The sequence below is a fragment of the Dermacentor andersoni genome, chromosome 2 (genome assembly GCF_023375885.2).
Source record: "Dermacentor andersoni chromosome 2, qqDerAnde1_hic_scaffold, whole genome shotgun sequence".
Taxonomy (NCBI): domain Eukaryota; kingdom Metazoa; phylum Arthropoda; class Arachnida; order Ixodida; family Ixodidae; genus Dermacentor; species Dermacentor andersoni.
The window spans coordinates 166590913-166605888 of record NC_092815.1 but is presented as its reverse complement, the minus strand read 5'-3'; positions in this window follow the sequence as shown (position 1 = coordinate 166605888).

Here is a 14976-nt window from a genome sequence, read left to right as displayed (position 1 = left end):
TGCTTATATTTACAAAGGTGTATTTTCTTTTTTTTTCTGCACTGAAGCAAAAGCGCTGTATAGCCAGCATGCATTGCAGTTTTGAAGCAATTATTGAATTTTCTCTAATGAGAAGTATGTCTGTTGATGTTTTGGTTACTATTGAAAGACCTCCATCCACCTCTATAAGTAAAGTAACGAACAAGATGCACCATGGTTTATATTCTTCGCAATCCACTTATCTACCTCTCTAGAAAATACACTAGGTCGACTATCTAGTCACAACGTGCACACTTCGCTTTGACATCACACTCGGCAAGTAAAACTAATGATAGAACAGGAAATCTAAAACTTTGGCACTATACAGATTGACATAAAATAATAAACTCTTTTAAATGGGCAGTGAACCACTTTTTAAAAAAAGTAGAGAAAGAATTGTGAAGTGAAAATAGGCTATTTCTCAAATACTTTGCCGCCAGAAGTACATCAATACGTTTATGAGAAGCAAAGTTATTGGCAATCAAACACGGCCTCCGCTGTGCTCCCGTTCCTTCGTCAATGCCTTGCAATGCGAATGCTACAGCGGCAGACTATCTGCCTTCTAAATGTCACCCTGGCGTGCGGTTCAAATTTCATTTTGCCTGTTATTGTAGACGCCACGATCGCCAACTATGGTGCCTACCACACGAGAAGCGTAAGCCAAACGCAATTGTCCTCCGCGACCTCCATTGCGCTTAGCCACTGGGGTCGTGGCATCATGCAGTGGCGGCTCCTTATCTACGCTACGTAGCCGACCACAACTACCAATAGCAGCCGCGTTTATTGCAAATAAAGCGCCCGGAAGAGAGCGAGGAGCAGGCTTTTGTTTAAAAAGAGCATGTTTGGGAGAAAAGTGACTTCGCGCTCCGCTCTCGAGCTTCAAACACCGTGTCCGACAGCAAAGCTTCGCTGATTTGTTCACAGCAGCGTATGCTACCCGAGGACTATGTTATTTCTCCAAACTCGAAGGGTGCTTCAGGGCTCCTTTAAGTGTCCAAAGCACGATATCAGGCATGCTGTGGGGCATTCCATAAAATGTTTACTACCTTGGGGTTTAACGTGTACTCTATGCCGGGTACAGGGTCGCTTTTCCACTTCACACCTATACAAATCCGGCCACGTCCGGAAGCTGATCACACGACACCGCAATTAGCGCCACAACGCCATAGCCGCTTAGCTGCAACAGGAGGTAAAGGTTAACACCACAAGAAAGAAAACGTGCCCAGGCCCAAAGGGAGTGGTTTTCAGTAAATGTCTGATATTTCGAAAATGGCAAGGACACGGACGAAAGAATCTTCTATGATGCGAAATAATAGCAGCTGTGTTGAATCTCAAGAATTTTACGTCCGCAGGAAAGACCGAGCCTTGCTAGAACACGTCGTATAACTACTAAAGATGTAGATGAGCATGCCAAAGGAACATGTGTAGCCGTAAGTTCCCACGTAAAATTTTAACACAGTAGGAACCTATAAAACGGGAATTGCAAAACGTACTCAATACAAGAATAACTTTCCCTTTCGGCTCCAGGCGCTGCATTTCTTGACTTGCAAGCTTCACCACTGCAGAGCCTTCATAAGGCCCATAACAATGGCTTTTCCTAGGCTTCTAAAAAAAGGAAACGCATCTTTCCTCGGCGAAGACATTTTGTCCACCGACGCCTTTTCATCGACAGTAAAACGCTGTCACCAACTCTCTGCGAGGACATTTCTGCGTTTGATTACCAAACAGAACAACTGCGTATCAAAACTTCCATTTATCGCCACATCCGGAATCCTTCAGTTCTTTTTTTTCTTCGGCGTGATTTGGAACTGGCCCCTATAACATTGACCAACGAAGTGAATAAACGCCCCCATCTTCCTTTTGCAGAAACATTCCGGACTCCCGAACATTTATATTTCAATACATTTTTTTTTTTTACCCAGCGCTGTTTTCTTTGAACGAAAGATTAACTTACCGCTATTCTTCGCATTCATGGTCGAAAAACTGCACCGAAGTATGCCAAGGAAAGACATTCCATTTATTTCATTGGTGTAATTTTTGCAGCCATTTTTTTTCCTAGTCCATTTGCAGCGGCACCTCCCTGATAAAGATGGCTTTACTCCTTCCGGGCCCAAAGAATTCTGCTTCATCGGGAACGGCACCAAATGGAAATGCGTCGACATATGACAACCAAACAACGCGCACCTGCGGTGATAGAATTAAACGTATATGCTGCATATTATGGATGGATCTGGCTTTTTTTTTCAATCATTACCGTTTCCCGTTATCTTCACCTTTGTGACCCAGACACCCAAGAGACTGCGGTTTTCACACGTGCGAGAATTTTATTTTTTGATATGCTCTACTTAAGTCCAAGTCATTACGTTTTGCGCATATTTGTACACCATAACCTCCATTATTTATTTTTACAATATTGACTGGAAAGTCTTTCCGTATATGGCCGTGCTGGCAATACTTGGCGAAGGGTCAAGTATACGGGACATCTAGGCGTTGATTGGTGTGAGCATGAAGCACATGTGTGACATACCTCAACGGATTTGATATGTTGGTTACCAACGCCTTACACATCAAACAGCGACGATGAGGGGGGGGGGGGGGGGGGTAACCTGCATGCCTACTAAAAGGCAGTGACGTTCCTTGAATGCAGCCGGCTACGGTGCCTGATGGCGGCACATATGTGGACTCCCACTGCTTGCGTCTGCCGTAGATTCTCACTGTATCGACAGCAGCGCATTTCCCAATCTACACAATTGTATACTTTGTCACGTAGTGGACAAAATTATGGGGCTAATATATTGACATATTGGAGAAGCAGATTTCTATGTAGTGTTGTCACGCGAGACAAAAACTCTTTTACCTCTTTCCTTTGTTCAATTTGCCTTGGAATCTAACTCCAAAAAGTTCTTTGTTTTATTTCTACAGCAGCTAAAACAGCTTCCGTAGCGTATGATGTACTTAATCTGCGCTGTCCATGCTAAAAAAGTTACAATCCTGTAGAGGGAAGGTGCTTGATACCATTGCATGGGATAAAATGGAACGCAAACTGCATCTATCTGCTTCCTCTCTGCACTGATTCTCCTTCCAATGCCGGCTGCACCCATCGCCGGCTATTAATGGCAAGTGTTATCAAAATGAGAAATAAACCCTGTAATAAAACGGCTCCAGATTTATTGGAGGAGCCTGCCGTATGGTAATAGAGCTCATAAATTGGTGTCAGGCCTACAACTGAGCGTGACCTTGGTAACAGAAAACAAGTCGGCTGCAGCGCACGACGATAAAAATACTCCATTAAATAACTAGTTGCAAAAAACTATCGAAGATAGCACTCAACCCAGGGTAATATTTTATTGAGAAATCAAATGAACACAAAATCATCTTAAAACTTGTTGTGCGCAAACAAACAGGGACGACGAATAGGAGCAACACAAGGACGAGTGCTTTCCTTGTGTTGCGCTCGCCCTTGTGTTGCTCCTATTCTTCGTCCCTGTTTGTTTGCGCACAAAAAGTTTTAAGAGGAATCTGTTCCAACTAGGCCGACTCGCAGTTACGAACACAAAAGCAATACTTCTGCATTGGGCTGCTGACGTTGTTGACGTTGCTTGATGATAATGAGAATTATTATCCTCGACATGTTTTGGCAGACGGCGCGATAGCTTGTTGACCATGACCATTAAGGACAACAAAAAAACGACATCTAGCACGGCTCACTGATCTCGTTCTTGTGTCGAGTAATCATACGACGAGCAGATGTATGTAGTTTGATGCACAGCATCACATCGATTTCAGCTCAGATGCTTCGAAATATTATTAATACCGAAGCATAGTATGTCATCATGCTCATATGAAGAGAGTTGTGTATTCGAGTGACAAAATTTTGTAATACGATGCGGCATCACGACATTTCCTGGAGAAAGAAAATCGCTCACGGAGCTTATTGAAGCTAAGGATGAAGGGATAAGAGGAGATAGCGAAGCGCTGCAGATTTCATTGGTGTGGATGAAAACGGTACGGAGGAAATTTAAAAGTGCTACAGATCTTTTTCTTGACAAATTTTTGAGTGCCTCCGAACTACTGTCTCTCACTGAATCACTTCCTAGAGCGGGCGCCCGGAAAATGGCAAGCCGAGCTCCCAAATAGATGGGCTGTATTAGCGGTGACCAGCAGACCTTGAAATTGTCAAAATTGTGAGGAGCGGACGGGACGTGGCCGACGTACACGGTATTCCTCTGCGCTTTTATCATGCGGAACTGTTTACTTCAGCCACTATGAGGATAATTTCAGGGAGTGCGCTGCTTTGAAGAAATATCATAACACATCACCAAAAACGGCCCCGAATAAGCATTGACTGCCTCTCACGTGAATATCACTTGCTTACTAAGACAGATTTCTTGCGGCCAGAGCACTGGACCCTTTCTAAGACAACTTTAGAAGTTTCAATCGCAATTTCAAAGATCACCTGAAAGAAATGTGCTCTGAAGGATGAATCATTTCTCATTCACATAATCAGTGTGGTTAGATACAGCGTACACATATAAGGCCCATTCATTTTTCCATTTATTTGTGTCATGCTACCTAATCAGAAATTGACGCAGATTCAACCACGGCCTACCTCAACAACGGCTCCCGCTTCTAGCCATATATCAAAACTTAACACCGTTGACACCATGAATAAGCCACTAATACTCATGCAACCAATTTCAGCAACAGCTTTCTGTTCCTCTTTTTGCTAGTATAAAAATGTCTGCATAAATAAGCTTCCACAGCCGTTTCGTAGAGTAATTGCGGGATTGTATTTTTTTTCACGGTATCTATTATTTCCGACACTAAGATCTCTATAATAGTGCCATTGTGGGACTTTCAGGAAATTTTTTAGATGTATTTTATAATATGAAACGGCATGCAGAAATGTAAATACGATGACATGTTTATAGGCTAAGAATACTTAATTTCTCCAGGCAGATTGAAGACTACCTTTTCGCTTGCAGTATGTTCCACTAGGAAGTCAAGCTTCAAGAAGAAAATTGACAACAAACCTGTCCCTCTTTGCTTCGTGGAAGTACATAATCAATTACGCCAATTAAAAAAAAAAACAGAACGAAATTTGCAAAACATGCTTGCGTACATTAGGTAGTATATGTTCTCACTAGGGCAATATATGAGATAACTCGTTTGGCAGTGTCATTTAAGAAGCTTTTGGACTATAGTACAGTTGTGCGGAAATGAAACGGAGAAGGACGTGTACAGTTGGCGCAATTTCATAGTGACCCTATTACCCAGTATCTGAACAACACCTTCTGCCACTCATCACGTCTATGTAAAGTGAACCTGCGCTTTTATTGTAATCAGTACACATAGCGTTCCTCTACGAGTTGGCTTTCAAACTGAAAACTGTTGTTTGGCTTTTTCGCCTGTGTTCGTGGTCGGTTGTCACGTGTTTATTGGCCGGTGGTCGGACTTTCGCAGCCGATAAAAAAGCGCACATGCTCTCGCACAACGTGGTAGCGGGGCGCGGTAGTCGCCAACAGTGCATACGTCAGTTTAATAAAATCTTCAACGCCAACATAGTTTTTCACACTCAGGTGTAGAAATGGCATTTGCAAGAGTAAAATAAATATATTGTGACACTTTAATTGAAAACCCAAGGCTATTCCACCGGATGTGAGGATGGACAATGACCGACAACTGCAAGAGGCACTTTGCTCCGCAGAATGCATACTGTATTATCATCGCATATAGTTGCGCGAGTTAGTGAATAGCCTATCCTACTTGCGCGTACTTTGGGCCATGCGAAGGTTTGGATGGCTGTGGTGGAACGCTCAGCGAGGATTGTCCTCCTCGTGTCTTGATACCCTGTTTCCCCGGGGTTACGTGGCTTCGGCACCGCTTTATAAGTACTAGTTAATGGTTCTATTCTCTAGGCAAATAAGCAATGAAACAACATTCGCTACCTAAATGTCATCACTGCAGCCAACATATATCATCTAGCGTATCATACCTTCAATAGAGTGAATAGCAATTTAAATGTGTTCGGCTAGTCATTTACATTGACAATTATCGTCGATGGTTTTTCGCACCGCATTTTTTTTAATGTTCCTACACTTATAAGAAAAGAAAACATGAAATTCTGCACTTTCAGCATATAACTGCATTATAAATGCATGCATTGTATGAGCTTGAAAGAAGAGAAGGAAGATGTGATTAGCTGTATGATGGTCCTCTACAGAAAGTTACTGACATGACATTTACAGATTAATGTATTAAGTATGGTGCACAAAAAGTACCAGTGCCGCTTCTAAAAAAACAGGGCAGGTTGAAGAATAGTACGAAAAAGCTGTGTTAAAAATGTAAAGAGAGGGGTGCAGGTAACGCGATTAAAACGATAGTCATTTTTTTCATAATGCTCGATAAATATTTAAAAAAACATTGACTATAATGAACTTTTTGTCTAATGCTTATCAAGTTAGTTGAGTTCGTAAAGCGCAACAATAGTTTTGGACTAAGCAATAGAAAAAGATTAGGCTCAGAACAATCTACTTTGAAGGCAGGCTACTTGATTGCAGAAAGGAAGTTGCTCAAAGTGCCAGAAGAATCTATTTCATTCGCAACCGCTGCAGGATACCGGAGAACACAAAGCCTCAGCACACAAAATGTCTATTTTCCTACAATTTAAACGAACACTAGCATTAGTATCAGGGATTAGTGTTAGGAATTTAAGTGTAAAATTTTCAAAAGCGAATCGAATAATATTATTTGACAAAAAAGAGCAATAACTATTTAATCAAATAACCAATATTTTATTATTTCTCTAATAATATATGAAATAAAGTTTGCGCACTGTCTATGCGGTAAGAATTAAATACGGGGCTCCTGTACAATAATTTATTCATGTGATGCCGTCCACAATTAGACCTCTGGGCAACTGAGGAGCTCCTAGCTCACAAGCGACTCGTTTCCATTTTCTGGAGCGCAAAGGAAATGAAAACTATGAAACACGGGAATTGCTTGTTACCAGGTGCATGTAGTGTTGTGTTCGCTGAAGGATGTGAATGTGACGCTATAACCCCATACGTTATTCCTCTTGCACCTCTAACGCTACAACAAGTATTGTAAAACTACAAATGTACTTGCGTGATGATCTCGATATATTCAGTTCTACTATTTGCCCATTATCTCACTTCTGTCTCTCAATAATTCAATTTTTATTGCACTTTGTGCTATTGTTGTTTAAGATATTCTCTTTTGTTTTTCGGTTTTATGTTCCTTATGTAACACAAGTGCACCAATATTAAGATGTAAAGCTGTTTTTGGGCACTTCAAGAAAAAAGTTAAAAAATAAAGATAAATAAATCTTGGAATAAAGCTGGAATAGAAACATGATGAGAGTGGCTCAGTAGTACATTAAAACCATTATGATTATGGACTGTCTAAAAACGAGGCACTCTGATTGAACGACTTGAAATTAATGACCAAACGAGATCTCCATCCTGATTTTAGCTCAAAAGCAGGTGCCAGTGGCAAGCACTTGCATCTATTCCGAAACGAAACCATTCAGAACAGTCGTCGCATCCATCGTTCTGTCTTCATCGAGAATGAAATTATTGTTGCTATTGCTCATATATTGGAAATAAACGAATATTCGACAACCTTCACTAGCGAATTGTCGAGGCAAATAGAAATCGAATATGAATGAAATGGCGGGGACGATTCCATGCGTATATATATTATTTAATGTTCGTCTACTCATAGTTAATATGAATTAAATGGGGCTGTTGACGTTTTCAAATAGTGGTGCGCGTACATGGTCTGTCTCTTTTGAATTAGTGGATTCCTGCGGAAAATCTTGAACGTGTCCTCGCTGTTTAAATGTTGTCAACGTTTTTAGGTTATTTTTTGTTTTTATTTGGTTTTTCACGCCATGGAGGAGTAGCTGGTGTTACCTAAAGGCGCCAAATATTCTTTTATTTCCTGCGGTAAAATGCAGATAGAGAGGTGGCTTAGAAATGCAAATGAAAATAATTTCATTCCGTCGTCCGAACCGACTCATATAAGATCGATTTATAAAGGTACAGACAGTGAGCACTTAATTTCCATTTGTCAGTTGTATTGCAAATGTAGGTCTACTAAACTTATATTTTTCTTTCTTATGGATAGCATTGATAATATTGACAAGCCGACTTTAAGGCAAGTGGACAAGGGACAAGGCGAATGTCAAGACAAATACACGTATATAATCATAAATTAATACACTTTTATTCGGCATTTTGTCCTATACCAAGAAAAACTGTACCTGCTCATCGTGGATTAACTTTGAATCTGCGGTAGCATGAACCCTAAGACGCAAGGGCGTTACTAATATCAGTAGAATAGTAGCATGGCCTTTGAATATTCTAGTTGACTTTCTTGTTCCTATAAAACTATCTTTTGCAAGGATTGTCTTCGTTTTCATCTTTCTTTTGCTTTCTGCTTTTAGCCAGAGTACGTTTTAGTTTAACATCGAAAGGTCCCTGGCAAGTTGGTTAGAAGGGAAAAGGTTGGACCGTGTTGGTTATCCATCGTAATATAGAAAATATAGTGCACTAAGGACAAAAGACAAGTCAAGAAAGTGCACGCGCTGACATGTCTCAGCTTGTCCTTTGTCCTTATTGCGCTATAGTTTCTGTATTAAGTTGGTTAGAACGGCCCTCGCAGGCTGCGCACCTGCATATTAGAATGCAGACATGACAGATATATAGAAAAACACGTTTAAAAATGATATATATATATATATATATATATATATATATATATATATATATATATATTCTAATATGAATACCGTACAATAAAGCAGCAGGCAGCGTGTCTCAACCACAGCAGCTCCGGCAATCTCGAGCTCGCGCCTCCCGTACGTCTGGCGATGTGTCTGCAGCGCCGGGCATTTCTCTACGCTACAATCGCCCCCTATAGAGGAGCCATCCTGGCGACTCATGGTGAACACAGAATCATTGAGTCGTAATACTGCTTCAGGCGTTGTACGTGGATGGTTTCACGAACACGACAGCGTTGGTCCGCAGGTGGCGTGGCAGGCTGGACAATATAGTTCACAGGCGATGTCTGCGCGACAACACGATGGGGTCCTTGATATTTGGACACAACCTTGGATGAGAGTCCAGCAGGAATGGCGGGAACCCAAAGCCACACAAGGGAGTCCGGAAGAAAGTGATAATGCGGGTGATCATTGTCACGTCGAGACTTTTGTTGTCATTGGTCGAGGGCTGTAAAGGAACGGGCGAGCTGACGGCATTCCTCGGCGTGGCGGGCAACTTCAGAGATGGGCGTACATTCGGATGGGTCGGGTCTGTACGAAAGAATGGTGTCGAGGGTAGTCGAAGGTACGCGGCCATACAAGAGGAAGAATGAGAAGAAGTTTGTGGTCACCTGTGGTGAGTGTTATAGGCGAACGTGATGAATGGCAAAATGAGGTCCCAATCAGTGTGATCATAGGCGACGTATTTGGAGAGCATGTCGCCAAAGGTGCGGTTAAATCTTTCCGTCAGACCATTAGTTTGAGGATGCTAGGCGGTGGTGGTGCGATGAACTATGCCACATTCAGCAAGGAGCACGCTTACGACTTCGGAGAGGAAGACATGTCCTCTATCACTCAAAAGTTCGCGAGGTGCACCGTTTTTCAGGAGGAAGGATGCTATATCACGAGCGTTGGCAGCAGGGAAAGCGGCTGTTTCTGTGTATCGCGTCAATTTGTCAATGGCGACGACTATCCAGCCGTTCCCGAAAGCCGTGCTCGGAAGTGGTCCATAGAGGTCAATGCCAATGCGATCGAAAGGCCTGGCAGGACACGGGATTGGCTGGAGTGGACCAGATACATGCTGAGCAGGAACCTTGCAGCGTTGGCACTGAGGGCACAACCGAACGTACTTGCACATAAAGGTGTACATGCAACCTCAATAATACCTGGAGCGAAGCCGGGTGTATGTCTTGAAGACACCCGCATGTGCACATTGCGGGTCAGTATGGAAGGCAGAACATATTTCACCACGAAGATGTCGAGGTATGACCATCAATCACTTGTGGTTGATGGTCATTCCGGTGATAGTGATGATTCCGGTGATGATTCCGGTGACGTAATTCCGGTGATAGAGAAGTCCATCCCGAATTTCGAAGGGATAAGCTTGGCGGAGCAAAGCTGAAGAAGGTGAAGGAACAGTCGACGGGATTGAAAGGAAGCGGATGAGAGTACTAATCCAGGCATCCTTGCGTTGCTCCGAATCTATGTCACAACCTGCCGGGAACGAAAGTACTTGGTCAACGGCAGAGAGGCACGCATCGCTTTCGGTTGACGCGGGCGAACGGGAAAGCGCGTCTGCATCAGTGTGGCGGCGGCCAGACCTGTAGACAACGCCCACGTTGAAATCTTGCAACCGCGAAACCCAGCGAGCTAATCGACCTGAGGGGTCCTTCAACGTGGACAGCCAACAAAGTGCATGGTGGGATGTAATCACGTCGAAGGGGCGGCCATAGAGGTAGGGTTGAAATTTACCAAGTGCCCAGATTATGGCCAAACATTCCTTCTCCGTAACGGAATAATTCTTCTCGGCCTTGGTGAAGGTGCGGCTTGCGTAGGCAACGAGGTACTCGTCGAATCCAGATTTGCGCTGAGCGAGCACAGCGTCGAGTTCAACACCGCTGGTGTCGGCGTGCACTTCGGTCGGAGCTGTCGGGTCGAAGTGACGCAGTATAGGCTGCGAGGTCAGTAGACGACGCAACTCTTGGAAGGCATCGTCACAAGCGGACGACCCAGCGTAGTCGTTCAAGTCGCTCCGTAGAAGCTGATTCTAGGGAGCGGTGATGGATGCAAAATTGCGGATGAAGCGGCGAAAGTAAGAACACAGGCCAAGGAAGCTGCGAAGCTCTCTGATAGAGGAATGTTTGGGAAAATAAGCAACTACACGGAGCTTGGTGGCGTCAGGAAAAATACCGGGTTTAGATACTAAATGGCCAAGTATGGTGAGCTGATTTGCGTTAAAGTGGCATTCCTTCAGGTTGAGCTGAAGGCCGGCGGCAGTTATACACTGTAACACTTTCTCCAGCGTACAGAGATGGCTGGGAAAATTGGGCGAAAAAATACCCACATCATCCAAGTAGCACATGCACGTTTTCTACTTTAGACCACGCAAAAGGTTGTCCATCATACGCTCAAATGTTGCGGGGGCGTTGCAAAGCCCGAAAGGCATGACACGAAATTCATACAGGCCCTCTGGTGTTACAAAGGCCGTTTTAGGTTGGTCTTCGGGTGCCATGGGAACTTGCCAATAGCCGCTGCGTAGGTCGATAGAAGAGAAGAACTCCTCGCCTTGGAGGCAGTGAAGGGCGTCGTCAATTCTCAGAAGAGGGTAAACATGTTTACGAGTTATTTTAATCGACACAGAATCGAATCAAACCATCCTTCTTCTTACAAAGAACAATGGGATATGCCCGGGGGCTATCCGATGGCTGAATGACGCCGCGCTTGAGCATGTCAGCTACTTGGTCATCGATAACACGGCGCTCTGTCGCGGATACACGATATGATCTTTGTCGCAGTGGCGCACTGGTGCCCGTGCCGATGCGATTATAAACAGTTGACGTACGGCCTAAGGGAACATGCTGGCAGTCGAAAGACGAACGGAACTTGTCGAGAAGGCGTAGAAGCTTGGCACGTTGAGAAATAGTCAACTTGTCGGCGATGGAGCTATGTAAAACATCGGGTGAAGTCGGCTCCTGCGCGGGGTTACAGGTCACTCCGGCGACCTCATGAGTGGCGATGGAACCTGTTGGTATGTCAACAATGGCTGCAGGGTCGACACACTGGGCACGGCCGATGCACTCTCCACGAAGCAAAGTGAGAGGGCAGGACAATCGGTTGGCGGTGAGCAGTCTGCTGACGCCGGCATGAACATGCAGAAGAGCGAAAGGCAGTGGGGAACATCTGCGACTAGCGAAAATCGCAGATGGCGTAAAAAGTACGCTGGCATTAGCAACATTATTGCATGACGCTGTGGCAAGGGCAGATGAGTGTGGTGGAATTGTAACGTCTTCGGCAACAAATACTTTATCTTCAGGTTCACGAGCGTCAAGGAGTGGGACATTACACAGCGTTTGAAATTCCACTTCAGCACTAGAACAGTCGATAACGGCCTTATTAGCGGAAAGGAAGTCCCAGCCCTAAATAAAATCGTGGGAACAAGAACACAGCACCAAAAATTCGACGGTGTAGAGGAGGCCGTTGGTCACAACGCGAGCAGTACACGCAGCTGCAGGCGTGATGCGGTCTGCGCTGGCACTTCGAAGTGATACGTTGGACAGTGGCGTCGTAACTTTTCTGAGCGAACGGCAAAGTTTGGCACTAATAACTGAAACTGCGGCACCAATGTCAACGAGGGCGAGTGCAGCAACGCCATCCACATATACGTCAATTACATTAGTTGGCGAAGGGAGAGGCCTTGGTCTGTTGGTGAGTGACGCAGTTCTTGCCTCTGGAACTGCGACGATTAGATTCTCCGTTCCGGCGAATAAAGACGACAACGCATCGGCGAAAGCGAGTGGCGTCGAGGCGATGGCGAACGGGGGTCAACATGAGGGCGGTGGTCCGAGTAGGAAGATATGTGGCCAGGTTTTGAGACGTGGAGGATGACGGGTATAGGGAAACGTATTGTGCGGCGCCGAAGCTACGGCGGTAGGACGTTGCGCAGGGCGACGACAGAATCGTGCAACGTGACCAGGTAGACCACAGGCAAAACATATTGGCCGGTTGTCAGGAGTACGCCATTGTCCAGTGCTGTGTGCGTACCGCGGCTGAACGAAGTGAGGAGGTAGATGCAGTGGCACGACTGATGCGGATGGTGCAAATGTCGGAGGTGGTGGCCGCGCGAGAGCCTCGGCATAGCTGAGGTGCAGTCACCTCGGGAAAAGCAACGGGAGTCGGCACTGGCGGAGTCTCGCGGGCAGAAGGGAGAGCTGCGCACACTTGCTCGTGGATGATCTGATGAAGGTTGGCCGGCAAAGGCGAAGGTGGTGGTGTGGCTGAGGACAGCAGCGAGAGCTGACGAGCGACCTCAGCACGGACGAACTCTTTTATTTGGCAAAGCAAGGAGTCCATCTCAGGAGCCGCGGTCATGCTCGCGAGCGTTTCGTTGGACGCAGGGGGCGTCGCGTGAGCAGACGCTGTCTGCAGAGCTCGACGAAACTCTGGCAAAGCTTAATAACCTGACAAACAGTGACTGGGTTTTTCGACAGCAGCATACGAAAGGCATTGTCGGAAATGCCCTTCATGATATGACGTGGCTTGAACGCCTCCGCTATCGTCGGGTTGACACGCCGGCAGAGGTCGGCGATTTCCTCTATGTAGCTGGTGAACGTTTCACCAGTTTGCTGGTATCGGCTTCGTAGGCGTTGTTCGCGCGAAGTTTGCGCACGCCAGGGTGGCCGAAAACTTCTGCGATGCCGGTTTTGAAGCTAGCCCACGTGCGGAGATCGGCTTCGCGGTTTTTGAACCACAGCTTGGCGACGCCCGATAAATAGAAGATCGCGTTGCCGAGCTTGAGGGGATCGTCCCATTTGTTGGTGTTGCTGGCGCGTTCATACGATTCCAGCCAATCTTCAACGTCTTTCTCATCGGTGCCGCTGAAGATATCAGGATCGCGCTGCCGCTGGGCACCGGCACATACGATAGCTGGAGTAACCGGTGGAGGTGTCGGGCTGGGGTCGTCAGGCATGACGGATGGCAGAGTTCGTGCGCGTAATTCCAGGTTGGGGGAGAACTTCAGCGCCGCCACCAGAATCTAAAATGAATATGGTACAAGAGAGCCGCAGGCAGCATGTCTCAACCAAAGCAGCTCAGGCAATCTTGAGCTCGCGCCTCCCGGACGACTGACGATGTGTCCGCAGCGCCAGGCATTCCGCTTCACTGCAATATATATATATATATATATATATATATATATATATATATATATATATATATATATATATATATATATATATATGTGTGTGTGTGTGTGTGTGTGTGTGTGTGTGTGTGTGTCTGTATGTATGTGTGTATGTATCTATGTGTGTGTGTATAAATATGTGCTTATATTAGTACCTATATGTGTAATTATGGGTCTGTATATGTACAAATAAAGGAGGCAAGAAATCAAATAAATATGTGGTTATGCCAAATGCGTAAGCAATAACGGCTTTCCTGGAATAGATGACCATGTCAAAAAACTCTGCCTGTACTAAATTGAAATGGTCTATTCTCGTTTCACAAACCATTCGTCCTCGAAACAATTCCCGTTAATACTTCTGAAGGCTACATTCTGAAGGTTTCAATTTAATGCCCACCAAACTACGGAGAAATAGAAAAGCGATAAATGTCTTTGTAAAAAATACAGAAGATTTCTAAAAAATGTGAGGCGGTTCCCCCTTGGACCTCGTAGTTTATTTGTGAAATGTGCGTGAAAAATGTAACGATACCGTACATTTCCAAGCGCCGTTTGGAGTAGTTTTACGTGCAGCCTTTAGTCAGTCTGCTGAAATCGTGACCTAGTTCTCTGTTGGGACAGTGTGGGTGAAAGTAAAAAAAAATTGTCAAGGTATTTGACGCTGACAGCGTGTTAAGGTGAAGCGTTTTCTATAGCGGACGAACGTGCCCCGGCGTCGGCGACAGAATACTAGGTCTCTTTATCAAATTGCATCCAGAGACAGAAATGTTGAAGAGTCTGTAAAATGAGCATTTTCTGTCTTAGAGTCGCAAAGACGTACACCTGATTGTAGCTGCAATAGGCGTGCCTAAGCTATAAGTGTCAGGTAGTTTATTATCATCATAGATATTACAGTGATAATACGTGCGGCCTTGTTTCGCTCTACCAACGAGACAACGAAATTCCGCAATGGCTAGGAAATATAGAAGCCCCGTACTGGCTCCCGAGAAAAATCCTA